Raw genomic sequence first — 13,603 nt, 5'->3', positions numbered from 1 at the left:
GTGTCACCGTAAGGACACAATTTTGGAGCAAGACAGACAGACAGACAGACAGACAGAATAAGGCAATTATATATAGATAGTGTTTCAACAAAAATAGGTTCAGGGTCTTGTATTATTTTTTTGGTCCCAAAGATGGGTTAGGGCTTATTTTCAGGAGATGTCTTATATTTTTCATAAGTAAACATTTACATCTATTCTTCAACAAAAAAATAAACATTTATTCAAATATAATCATGTCATCACATTCTGGAACATCATCAAAACTCTCCAACTTGAATTCCATCATGAATGTCTGGAGATCCTTTTTTCTTTTTCCTTGTAGAACAATCTACCAGTATTCATGAACAAAAAATCGAAAAGTGACCAAGCAACTACCAGTAAACATGCAAAAAAAAGGTAAAACACCTATTCACAAATGATATACTGTATAGCCTTGAATAAATTATAAATTGTATGAACACTACTAAACTGCAACTAGGGCTTATTTTTGTAGTAGGACTTACATTTCAAGCTTAGTTCCAAAAACCTGAAAAATGACACTAGCTCTTATTTTCGGGGTACATCTTATTATCAGGGAAACGGTATATCACATACTAGCAAATTGTCTTTTACTCATTATGCCTTATTGCATCTCTACTCCTTGTTAATTGCTTTTTACTATTTCTGTCTTTTTCTAGCTTTTAGATATTGCGTTTTCCCTTCTCTATCACTGAGGATGTTAGCTTAATCTCATTAGTATTAGGGCGGCACGGTGGCTCAGTGGTTAGCACTGTAGTATTGTGGTGGCTCAGTGGTTAGCACTGCAGTCTTGTGGTGGCTCAGCGGTTAGCACTGTAGTATTGTGGTGGCTCAGTGGTTAGCACTGCAGTCTTGTGGTGGCTCAGTGGTTAGCACTGCAGTCTTGCAGCGCTCGGGTCCTGGGTTCTAGTCCCACTAAGGACAACATCTGCAAGGAGTTTGTATGTTCTCCCCGTGTTTGTGTGGGTTTCCTCCCACACTCCAAAAACATACTGATAGGGAATTTAGATTGTGAGCCCCAATGGGGACAGTGTTGCCAATGTATGTAAAGCACTGCGGAATCAATAGCGCTATATATGTGAATAAATATTATTAGTAGTAGTAGTAGTAATAGTTACAAGACTTGCTGCAAATTATCGTATAGCACCATCTAGTGGCGCTATTCAATATTGCAGACCAGATAGAATGTGGTTTATATTATTATGTACGTACAGTATGTCTGGCTGTACTCGCCTCTTTAGGAACCTCGGTATCACCACTCATCTTTTTTGTCCAGATTATTCTTATTTTGTTAATGGTGATATATCCGCTGTGCTTTATTAATTCTGTCATGTATGACATTATTTCTGTTATTATGTAAATTGAACTTTTGATATTGTCTCCGATGTAATTTTTATACATTGTGATTTTTTTCTGTATGTGATGATTACAGATTTCCTTGATAGAGGCCATCCTAGGCCGAAACATTGGAAAAGATCTGTTGTTTCTTTGGTCAGAGCTTTCTAATAAAATATAATTCAAGCTAATCAAGTGCATCTCAATAAATTAGAATATCTTCAAAAAGTTAATATATTTCAGTAATTCAATACAAAAAGTGAAACACATATTATATAGAGTCATTACACACAGAGGCATCTCTCCCTTTATATTATATAGAGTCATTACACACAGAGTGATCTATTCCTACATATTATATAGTCATTACACAGAGGGATCTATTCCTATATATTATATAGACTCATTATACACAGAGTGATCTATCCTATATATTATATAGTCATTACACACAGAGTGATCTATTCATATATATTATATAGAGTCATTACACACAGAGGGATCTAAGCCTATATATTATATAGAGTCATAACACACGGTTTTATTCCTATATATTATATAGAGTCATTACACACAGAAGGATCTATTCCTATATATTATATAGAGTCATTACACACAGAGGGATTTATTCTTATATTATATAGAGTCATTATACACAGAGGGATTTATTCTTATATTATATAGAGTCAATACACACAGAGGGATCTATTCCTATATATTATTTAGAGTCATTACACACAGAGGGATCTATTCCTATATATTATATAGAGTAATTACACACAGGGATCTATTGCTATATATTATATAGAGTAATTACACACAGGGATCTATTCCTATATATTATATACAGTCATTACACACAGAGGGATCTATTTCAAGTGTTTATTTCTGTTAATATTGATGATTATGGCTTACAGACAATGAAAATCAAAAAGTCATTATCTCAGAAAATTAAAATAATTACCACAAAACACCTGCAAAGGCTTCCTAAGCGTTTAAAATGTTCCCTTAGTCTGGTTCAGTAGGCTACACAATCATGGAGAAGACTGCTGACTTGACAGATGTCCAAAAAGCAGTCATTGACACACTCCACAAGGAGGGTAAGCAACGAAAGATCATTGCTAAAGAATCTGGCTGTTCAGAGTGCTGTATCCAAGCATATTAATGGAAAGTTGAGTGGAAGAAAAAAGTGTGGCAGAAAATGTACCGTATTTTTCGCTTTATAAGACACACCGGATTATAAGACGCACCCCAAATTTAGACATAAAAAAAGGTAAAAAAAAAAAAGGAAAATGGGGTCCGTCTTATACTCCGGTGTTCTCTTACCAGAGGGGGGCTGCAGTGGTGGTGAAGCGGGGTCACAGGAGGCACAGGTTGTGCTGGCAGGCGCGGCGGGTCAGTGTCAGCGGGGTCCGTGGTTGCAGGTGCCGTGACGTCCGTGGTTGCAGGCGCGGTGGTGTCCATGGTGGCAGGAGCCGTGGGGTCCGTGGTGGCGGCAGCAGCGGCGACGGGTGAGCCGTGCAGCAGGCCGGTGCAGTGAGTGTCCGTGGTCCCGGTTCAGTGGTGGGAGCGGCGGCGGCGACTGCCCAGTGATGGGAGCAGCGGCGACTGCTCAGTGGTGGCAGCGGTGGGGACTGCTCAGTGGTGGGAGCGGCGGCGACTGCTCAGTGGTGGCAGCGGCGGCGACTGCTCAGTGGTGGAGCAGACGGATGCGGTGTTTTCCCAGTGTGTCCGCGGTCCCGTTCAAGTAATGGCGCCCGGAGCGACGCATGCGCAGATGGAGCTCTCATCCAAGGGCTCTGTCTGCGCACGCGCTAACTCCCGGAGCAGCGCGTGCGCAGATGGAGCTCTCATCCAAGAGCTCCACCGGCGCCATCATTTGAAAGTGGGACCGCGGACACCTGGTAACTTGCTGCACAGCCGCCCGCCCTGCACGCACAGAGTGGCAGCCAGCAGGCTGCCCGCCCACCCTGCGTGCAAGCCGCCGGGTACCTGTGCTTGCGTGCAGTGGCAGCCGGGTACCCGTGGTTGTGTGCGGGCGGCAGCCAGGTGCTGTGTGAGGGCGGCAGCCGGGTGCCTGTGTGAGGGCGGCAGCCGGGTGCCGCCCGCACGGGCACCCGGCTGCCGACCCCACACAGCACCCGGCTGCCGCCCGCACACAGCCATGGGTACCCGGCTGCCACTGCACGCAAGCACAGGTACCCGGCTGCCGACCCCACACAGCACCCGGCCGCCGCCCGCACACAGCCACGGGTACCCGGCTGCCACCACACACCAAGCACAGGTACCCGGCCGCTTGCATGCAGCCACAGGCACCCGGCCGCCCGATCGCCTCAGACAGGACCCCCCCCCAAGTACCGCTTTATAAGACGCACCCCCCATTTTCCTCACAAATTTTTGGGAGGAAAAGTGCGTCTTATAAAGCGAAAAATACGGTACTTTAATTTTTACAGTGCTGTTTTTTTTATTATTATTACATTGACCTTTGTCATTTCTTTACGCACAAACAACTATTTTGCAATGTGGTGACCTCTCTATATTTTAAAAATATCCAGGGAAAGGTCAGAAGTTTGAAGAAGTTTGTTTGCTTTTATTTCTAGTTTGAAGACCTGATGATGCCAATCTAGAATTTAAAAGCTGACCATAGTCTTCAAGGGATTTTCCACTTTTGAGACCATTTTATTTATTTATTTTAAATGTATGTATTTCAAGTTAATATTTATTTTTGCATTTAGGTTTCATTCAAAATGTATCACCTTTGGACTATTACAGACTGTTTTATTCCCTGCACATTTACCTGAAATGTGGGCTGTGGTGTTTGGAAGCTAAAGAAATAAAAAAGCTGCAACAATTTTTTATGAAATCGAATTGCAAAAAATATTTTTTTCCCCAAAATACATGTATATAAGTAAACTAAAAGGCACCAATGGTGTGCAAACTGTTTTAGTTGGACTTTGAAATCTTAGTTTACTCAACTCAATGCTCAAAGAACCACAATAATCAACCTAAAGGTTAAAGCGGTATAACATTATGAAGTAGTAATCTAAGGTTGTATTAAAATGTGCTGAAGTCAAGGGCACAAAAATAGATGTTTGTCCATTTTTCCAGTACTTGACAACTGATTTTGGTAAAATAATAATCGGTTTTAAATGCAAAACACATAAGGTGAACTTCTATTATTTTTTTAAAATAATGTTTAAACAGGTTTAAAACAGCTCCAAATTCCGTGCATTGGCCTAGAATAAGATAACTTTCTGTCTGTCAGCAGCCACCACTAGAGGGAGCTTACTGTATACAGGGCATACACTGAACTCGTCAACAGCGTAGTGAGCTTCTAAGCACCCCCTAATGGTGACTACATGTAAAGAAAGAAATGGCTTCTATAAGGGCCGATTAGGAATAGTAAACATAGAACATAGTTTATAGTATAGTGTATATATTTTATTTAAAAAAAAGTTAGACATCCAATTACTATTGTTATTGTGCAGATGACAGATAGTATTTGATTGACCCTAATGTCTTTGCTCTGCACCATCTGTTCCATTGTGGTTAATGGAGCCTGTCCCCCATGTCCATTTCCTATTGTATGGGTAATAAAAGTCTCTGAATTGGATTACTATGTCATTTCTTTATTAAAATGACCACACATATATCTCTTAGCATAAATCTGACACGTAAAATCTAGAAAGCATTCTACCTTACGAACAAATCTGCATAAAAGGAATCATAAAAAATACAATCATCTTATAAAAAATAAATTAAAGTTTATATATTAAAGGGTCAGGTAGTAAACTGTACACGGAGGTAGTATTTGTGGCGGGGAGGCGCATGGGACTATATGACCTGGGCAGCGCTCCTCTCTGTACATAGTGTGCACATTGGCTGTTACCTTCTCTGTGACACAAGGGGGCGCTCCACCAATAAGCATCTCCAGTCCTTCTATACTGATTTGTTGGACGCATCAGAAATTCCCATCATATTGGGTCATACAAGTTTACACATTGTGCATGATTTTGCCTCTGTGTCCTTGTGAAGAGGATATCGCCATTCCAGGTAAACATCTTAGAAATCTTCTATCTTGTGACCACTTCATGGATTAACCACATATGAACCTCTCTGTAATGATAAAAAGTTAAAATAAATATAGTCTTCCTTCTTTATGAAATAATGTTTTTCCTAACAAGCAGAGCTGTAGTGTAAAGTATAGAGGAAGAACAGGTTCCAATAGATGTGATAGCTAAGAAAAGTCACTAATCATGCCTATACCCTAAGGCTATGTGCCCACGCTACAGGATTTACCGCGGATTTACCGCGGATTTTTCCGCGGATTTACCGCGGATTTGCCGAAAATCTGCAGCAGCAGCACTTCCAAGCCATTTCAATGGCATTTTGGAAATGCTGTGCCCATGCTGCGGATTTTTCCGCGGCGGATTTGCCGCGGATTTTGATCAGGAAAAATCTGCAGCATGTCAATTGTTTGGTGCAGATTTGGTGCGGATTTTTGGCTTTGAATGGGGGGGAAAAAAAAAATCCGCATCAAAATCCGCGGCAAATCCGCGGGTGCGGATTTGCCGCGAAAGTCGCGGATTTTCAGGCAAAAAAATCCGCAGGGACATTCTAGCGTGGGCACATAGCCTAATGATGTACACATAAAAGGGAGCGCTTTTCAGTTGGCAGTAATTGTTGTCATTTATTGGTGTTTATGTCCCGGTGAGTGTAAATTTAGCCCATGTTCTAGCAGGTCTCTTACCTTAGCAGTCGGCATTTGAACCCCAATACTTCGGACTCGCATTCCAGACTCTGGTAGATCATATACAGAAGCCGGAGTCCAAGCACTAGCAGCCTGACAACACAGCCCCAGTCTGGAGGCCTGGGAAACAAAAATATCAAAAAATGAAGCCATCGACAGGAGAACAGCTAGATGTTTCTGCTTCCCACCAACATCTGTAACTAGATAAAGATGGAATCTGTCAGTAACGTCTATGCCCCCCTAACAATTGATATGACTGTGTAGCCCTTCACAAGATACCAGAGACATGCTCCAGCAGTCCACTTTTGACATTCTGCAAATATGTGTCTGGAAGAGCATTGGGACGTGACGATGCACTTACAGCTCCTCAGCTTCACGTTGTCAGCCATGACATGAGGCTGAGGAGTTGTAAGTGCATTGTCACGTCCCAATGTTCTTCCAGACAAATATTCACAGAACATCGAAAAGAGATTGTAGAATCATCTTGGGGTCATAAAGAGATCACCTTGTTTATCTTTTAAATGGCTATATGGAGATATAAATCTTTTGGAGTGTAGATGTTTCTGACCAGTTCCCTTTAAAAGGAATCTGTCGGCAGGTTTTTGCTCTGTAATCTGAGAGCAGCATGATGAAAAAGATAGAGACCCTGATTCCAGTGATGTCTCTTAACTGAGCTATTTGCTGTAATTTTGATATAATCACAGTTTTATCTTCACGTTCTCTGAATGCTGAGCTGTGTATAACCCCGCCCACACCACTGATTGGAAGCTTTCTGTGTACACTGTGCAGAGGTAGAAAGTTGACAATCAGTGGTGGGGTTACACAGAGCACAAATACTGCATTGCACGAGACAATTAGTCCTCTAGTGATGATCTCCTGCTGATAAAACACTGAACTTATTAAAACTACAACACACAGCCCAAAACGTGACATGTAGTTGGAAACAGGCTCTTTGTAGCTACATTATACTTCTCTCAGATTATAGCAAAATCCTGCTGACAGATTCCTTTTAGGAGTTGATTGCGCTACAGCCTTCACCATATAGTGTGCTCTATTCCTCACTCTGCTTCGCCCACTGTAATTAGGTGAGCTATTATTTGGGGAACTATATGACACTTATCTGGGCACTGTTATAACTTAGCTATATGTTATTATTACTTCATCCCAGTAGTACAGCATTTGGCTCTGTGCCAAACGTTGCGTATTTGTGTGCAGTTACGCTGCGTATTGCACTGCAGCGTAACTGTATGCGTCCTGCGTCCCCAGCACAATTTATGAAGATTGTGCATTATCCATGCACACGTTGCATTTTAGAACGCAGCGATTTGCATGCTGCCAAATCGCTGCGTTCTAAAAAGCAACATGTCACTTCTTTCGTACGCTTTGGATGCAGGTCCCGCTCTGTCTATGGTGGGGGCTGCATCCAGAGCGCATGAAATCGGCTTTTCAGTATGCAGTGTTTCTGCAGCGATTTGAAGCGCACATGTGCTGTTCAAATCACTGCAGAAATTTCTGCAGGGACACAACGCAACATGGGCACTAGTGTAATGACAAAAAATTTTTTTTATGAAACCATGTGCAATCGAGGAACTTTTATGGGTAATTTAAGCAAAAGTATTGCTTTTTTTTGTTTTTTAAAAAAAGTTTCCCCTTTCATTCAAATGAAATAAGGCAAAAATTATTTTTTCTCCCCAAAAAAGGACATGCAATTTTGCATTATTGAAACGATAATAGTAATAACTAAGCAACTTTTATTATTCTTTTTTAACAAATACGGTATAAAACAGTTAATTATAAGTACAATATGTACAAAAGAAGTGTTTAAAAAAAAATTTTTCCTATGAATTTTAGATTCAAAAATTCATTTTTTTTCGATTTTGCATGTAGTTCCTCCATCAGTTTTACAGCACGTTCAGCATTTTGGTTAGATCTGGGAATGTCAATTAATGACTCCTCGACCAACCTTCAAACACTTAATTGCCTTCTTGCACTTTGTCTTGGTGAGTGAGGTTAACAGTTCATTGAAGGACGCTTCGTTGTAGTGTTGCGACTGGAACCAGGCATTTGCCCATTCATAGCAGATGAAGTCGCATGCTATACCGAGGACGCGGCGCCACTCTGGTATCAGAAGAAATGCTATAACAGCATATACAGCTTGCGAGTTCCATCTTGCCATGTGCAGGTTTGGGAGTTTCTTCCAACTGATTCGAGGCCAATGTGATGTTGTTTTGTAATGACGATATGCCTGACATAGTTGATATAAGAACTTGAAATCATCTCGCCATCCAGGATTCTCGCAATCTGTGTTGACATCATCTGTTGCAACTTGGTGGTAATCAATCTGAAGTGAGGCATAGTTTTCTGTTAATTTGTCAATGAAGAAATAATTGAGTTCTGGTTTCTTCGTTGACTCTGGAATAAGGAAATTCATGACGTGCTTCAGTAGGAGGTCGAGTACATGGTGGTGACAGCCAATGTATTGTGGCTTCTGAAAGCCCTTTCTCAAGACATCATCCTGTATCAGCGTTACAATCCCGTTCACACCACCAGTATTTACTGCTGCCGTGTCGCAGATTATCATGCGAATATTTTCCCAAGCGTCGTATTCATCAATTAGCTGATGTAGTTCCTTGTGAATAGCCGTGGCAGAACCATTCTCACATTTCAGAATACCCAGTTTGATTTCGGTTGTGGTATTTTTCAGCAGAACTACTTGATACTCTTCCCCTTGGATTCTTTTACCATCCATGTGGAGACAATAGGGATCTTTGCTTTGAAGTTTTTCAAAAATTTTGGTTTTCATTTTCTGTCCTTCTGAGATTATTCGTCTCCAGAACAACTTCGAAAGATATTTTCTTTATAGATCAAAAACAATATTAAATTAAGATTTTTATATTGATTAAAATATTAATGAATATTTTAATCAATATAATCTCTATGTTTTACCTTTGATTGATCTTTACTTGAAGAAACTATTATTGTCAAAATATCGTATTAAATTCCTCAAACAAATTATGATATTTGTCTCATTTTTTTTTTTATATCTTGCACTGAACTACCAGACCTACCCCTGTACGCACTCTTTCATATCAACATTTACTTTCTTATTTTCTTTCCCAATATTACTTAGAAATCTATAAACATTTACACTATTTATTTATCACGATTATTTTATCACTTATTCACTTCATATACACTTTTTGAAATTAAAAAACTTATTCAATGATTGTTGTACGTATACCCTCTTTCACTGTAAAGTGCCATGGAATAAATAGCGCTATAAAAATAAATAATAATAATAATAATTCAAAGTAAAATTCACTTTATAGTATCCAAGATGGCTGCCTGACTCCAAATGTACCACATGCTTTTCAATTCTTTCAGCTCTTCTTATAGCACATGTTTGTAAGGCTAGATCTAACTTTTAAAGAAAACGTTAAATATAAATTTTTAATGGGTAACGATTAAAAATGTCATTTTTTCACTAGATTATTGTTATTCTAGATGTTCTAAATTATTCCTGAATATTCTAAGTCATTCCAGAATCTTCAAAAAATTAAAACACGAAAAATCTTTATTTTGAAATGAAAAAGAGGGGGAACTTTTTTGAATATTTTACAAATTTGACGATACTAATGTCATTTGAATGCAATTGTTCCTCGAATGTAAGGGGTTTCATTTTCGTTTTGCAAAATTTTTAAAATAGTCATCACACTAGTGGGCACATACCCTTAATGTGGGGCCTGAGTGGTAGTATTCTGTATGAATTGATTATCTTGACCCTATTATGTAAGCAACGCATGGCAACCATATAGTGTATATAAAAAGTTAGTATACCCCTCACATTTCTGTAAATATTTTATATCTTTTCCTGGGACAACACTGAAGATATGACCCTGTGATACAAAGTACAGTGTCAGTGTGCAGCTTGTGTTACAGTGTAAATTTGGTGTCTTGTAAATAACTCGGCACACAACCAGTAATATCAAAACTGCTGGTAACAAAAGTGAGTACACTCCTAAGTGAAAAAGGTCAAATTGAGCCCAAAGTGTGAACATTTTGTGTGGCCAGCATTATATTCCAGCACTGCCGTAACTCTCTTGGGCCTGGAGGTCACTAGAGCTTCACAGGAGCCGCTGGATCCTCTTCCATGCTCCATGACGACAGCACGGAACTGGTGGATGTTACAGACCTTGCGCTCCTCCACCTTCCGTTTGAGGAGGCCCCACAGATGATCAATAGTGTTGAGGTCTGGAGACACTTGGCCAGTCCTGAACCTTTACCCACAATTTCTTTAGTGAGGCAGTGGGGGTCTTGGAGGTGCTTACGGTCATTATCATGTTGGAATATGAAGAAGAGAGGGGATCCTACTCTATTTCAGTATGTCACAGGACATGTTGGCATTCATGGTTCCCTCGATGAACTCTAGCCCCCCACAGCCGAGAAAACTCATGCAGCCCCAAACCATGAACCTCCACCACCATGCCTGACAGTAGGCAGGTCACCCTTGTCTTTGTGCTTCTCACCTAGTTGCCACCACACACGCTTGGCACCATCTGAACCAAATAAGTTTATCTTGGTCTCATCAGAGCACAGGACGGTTCCAGTAATCCATGTCCTTAGTCTGTTTGTATTCAGCAAATTGTTTGTGGATTTTTTGAGCATCATCTTTAGAAGAGACTTTCTTCTGAGATAACAACCATGCAGACCAATCTGATGCAGTGTGCGACGTATGGTCTGAGCACTGACCCCCACCCCTGTAATCTCTGTAGTAATGCTGGCAGTACTCATACTTCTATTCTGAAAAGACAAACTCTGGATATAACGCTGAGTATATGCACTTAGCTTCTTTGGTTGACCATGGCGGTGCCTGTTCTGAGTGGAGCCTGTCTTGTTAAACAGCTGTATGGTTCAAGGTGTTGTCAATCTTCTTATAACCTCGGCCATCTTTATGTAGAGCAACAATTCTTTTTTTAAGATCCTCAGAGAATTCTTTGACATGAGGAGCCATGTTGAATTACCAGAGACCAGTATGAGAGAGTGTGTGAGGAATAACACCAAATGTAACACCCCTGCCCCCCATTCACACCTGACACCTTGTAACACTAATGAGTCACATGATACCGGGGAGGAAAAAATTGCTAATTGGACACAATTTAGCCATTTTTGCTTAGGGGGTGTACTCACTTTTCTTACCTGCAGTTAAGACTTTAATGGTTGTGTGTTGAGTTATACAATACACAGCTATTTATACAAGCTGTACACTGACTACTTTACATTTTCTCAAAGTGTCAGATCTTCAGTGTTGTCCCATGAAAAGGTATAATAAAATATTTACAAAAATGTGAGGGGTGTACTCATTTTTGGGAAAAACTGTATATGGGTACTGTATGATGATGCTCTTATTTAATACTCTGTGGCAGTGCTTTTTCTTCAGTGCATGTTAGTTTATCAAATTGCATGACCCTATGTGGCAGCATTATGTGGGGATCATCTATATGTCCACTAGATACACTGTATGTTATTACTGCTGTAGGATATGACATGGGTTTGCATGTATGGTATGATAGTATTATTGTATGGTACTATGCGCTATGGTCATGGCAATGTATGGCAGTAACATCTTGAGGCTACATAATATGGCACTGCACTGTTGTTACTACCGGTATGTCACACAGCCCTACAGCACCAGAGCAGCTCCATACTCCTGCAGCTGCACTATATATAACATTGTACAGGTAGAACGTATTGACCTTCCGCTTGTACATACCATACAAATGAGTAACGGCAACAGGAGAATTGCTATGCTGACCATCACACTCAATGCAATGGCATAGGCAGGGAAGTGCGAGTCCTCGCCAGAAGCAGCAGGGATACCACTAGCTGTCCCTAAAAGTAGAGGAGAAAGTCATGCTTGATTTATTTACCAAAACAGACATGTACAGCTATTACAGATAAGTATTCAAAGCTTCAATGTTTCACTTGATATAGGTCATTATCTTAGAATCCAGCGAGAACCATTAGATCGTGTAACCTGAGGTTACTACAAATCAACCCTAAAGCGCCCTCTGGCCCATAGATGAACCAAATTTTACTACGTAACAACCTATTCTTTTCCCCCATTGTTTATGTGGAGCATATCAATTTTTCTTCATTGATGTTGCTCACCTGTCCGGGCTCCAGCACCGGTCTTTGTTCCCTCCGCTCTTGTGAATGTAATATTCCCACCGAGCTGCACCACTGAGGTCACCCGATTTAGGCTATGTGCGATTGTGCGCACGTTGCATCGAGGTAGTTGCAGTTCTAAACGCATCCTCTGGCAGAAATGGTTTTTACCAAAGTTGGTTTTGACCACAAAAACGCTATAAATACGCTTGTGTTTTTAACCAATCAGTTTTTATTAAAGATTTCCATAACAGAAACAGATTAAACATAAGAATACAGAAAGAAAAATAAGAGAATATTAGCCACTTCAAGTTCCGTAGGTGGGCCGCTACCCTTGGTGTTTATACAATCTACATAATGCATTACTGACAAGAATGTATTTCCACCCGTGTTTTGATAGATTATCTGTGACTATACCATATTCATAGGTTACTGTTTGTCACCTTTTGCTTCCAAAGGGCTAGACCCGCCTGTCTATATGAAGAACCTTACTAGAAAAGTGGTCAAGATATAGAGTGAGTAGATAGCAGAATAGAAAGAGATGGGAGAAGGAGGGGACTTATACAAGGGTTTTGGGGAGGGAGGTAAGATGGGGGTTGTTTATGCACTGTCACTAGAACAGGCTCCTGAATGCAGGGGACTCCTTGAACAGTATCCACGGCTGCCATAGTTTGGTAAACTTCTCATTTGTGCCCGATACCCAAGAGGAGAGTTCCTCCATGTGACAAAGATGCGTTAACTCTGTCAGCCATTCCCCTATTCCGGGGGTCACTGTGGTCCTCCAGTGTCGTGGAATGACTGCTCTGGCCGCAATCAAAAAGAACCGCAACAGGCGCTTCTTTTGGTATCCCAGTGAACCGGGTAAAATAGACAGTAGGGCGATCTTAATGGAAGGAGTTACGCTTTCTCCTGCCATTTGGTTGTAGGTCGCAAACACCTGAGTCCAAAAGTTGGATAGTTTGTTACAACCCCACCAAATGTGTGGCAGCGTACCTTTGTCTGAGCCACAGCGCCAACACTCCTCCGGGACCACAGGGAAGGCTCTATGGAGGTTGACTGGGCATTGATACCATCTTGCCAGTAGCTTAAAGCTCTTTTCCTGGGCATTGCATGCTACTGAGATCTTGTGGGAGAACACATACGCCTTTCGTTTTTCGTCCTCAGTAAGGCTGAAACCTAATTCCGATTCCCATCTTCCAATGTAACTGGGGTCCTCAGAATAGAGGTTCCTGTTCATCATATTGCAAATGAGGGAGATCTGGTGCGTCGGAGGCGAACTCTGCAGGAATAAGTGTTCAAATGGGGTGGATGTATCCGGGGAGGGGGGCCTCTTCC

The 13,603-nt window shown here is 41.0% G+C and overlaps 1 protein-coding gene across 3 annotated transcripts in view; it reads left to right on the top strand.

Moving 5' to 3' along the window:
* The window catches only part of C8H1orf210 (chromosome 8 C1orf210 homolog), a 358,767-nt gene that overhangs the window by 125,957 nt on the left and 219,207 nt on the right, over positions 1-13,603 (top strand). The window lies entirely within an intron of this gene.

Source organism: Anomaloglossus baeobatrachus, chromosome 8, assembly GCF_048569485.1.
Source record: "Anomaloglossus baeobatrachus isolate aAnoBae1 chromosome 8, aAnoBae1.hap1, whole genome shotgun sequence".
NCBI lineage: Eukaryota > Metazoa > Chordata > Amphibia > Anura > Aromobatidae > Anomaloglossus > Anomaloglossus baeobatrachus.
The sequence above is the reverse complement of the archived record's forward strand: the minus strand, read 5'-3'. Positions and strand labels throughout refer to the sequence as shown.